Source organism: Arachis ipaensis, chromosome B02 (genome assembly GCF_000816755.2).
Source record: "Arachis ipaensis cultivar K30076 chromosome B02, Araip1.1, whole genome shotgun sequence".
Lineage (NCBI taxonomy): Eukaryota > Viridiplantae > Streptophyta > Magnoliopsida > Fabales > Fabaceae > Arachis > Arachis ipaensis.
This window is the reverse complement of record NC_029786.2, coordinates 2,347,849-2,348,710: the sequence shown is the minus strand read 5'-3', so window position 1 is coordinate 2,348,710 and position 862 is coordinate 2,347,849.

Below are 862 nucleotides of genomic sequence, written 5' to 3'. Positions count from 1 at the left end.
AGGATTTGGAGAGGAAGCTATTATCTATGGAAAAGGAAAAATTCATGAATTTGTGGCATATTAATATGATTAGTGTAGTTGTTGTTATTCTTGCTGTATATTTCTTAAAGGCCTGAAGATGATTGATGTACCTGTGATGTTGTAATGACAATTGCCACTGCTGGTTGTGTAATTTGATTTTTTTGAGATAAGAACAACTAAATAATATTGCAAGTCAAGTATTATATAAGGTAGTAATTTTGCATAAATTATAACCAAACATTACACGTTAATGTATCTAAAATAACAGCATAAATTTGTCACAAAATAACAAAATAACAGCATAAGTTTGCCATAAAATAACAAAACGTCTACTTGACATGTAAACAAGTTTGCCAGACTATGATAGCTAAAAAGCATTGTTCAATTGATGGTAATAACTAGGACAAAAAATAGAATTTATACAGTTGTCTTCAGTTTTTCTAATGCTTGGATCCAGGAATAGGGATGAACTTGAAAATCCTTGTATTGTCACTGCTAGCTGCTTTCAATGTCTCTTTTGATGATGCCCCACCAGTGCTGGTGCTTTGAGTTTGTGGTGGATTTGGTGGTCCAACAGGCGTTGGATTTGTACTTGTTGGGAGCCTGACAATTATTTGTTTGGGTCTGAATTTAGAGGTAGCAATGCGAGGAACCATTTCCATGATTCCTTAGTCTCCGATCTTGCAACACCATATGCCACTACATAGAATTGGTTGTTCGCATCCTATGCAACTGCTGAAAGTAGTTGGCCTCCGTGATATGTCTTCAGAAAAGCTCCATCTAGATGGATGGAAGGCCTACATCCACTCTTAAACTCTTGCTTACAGCCCTCGAAGCATAT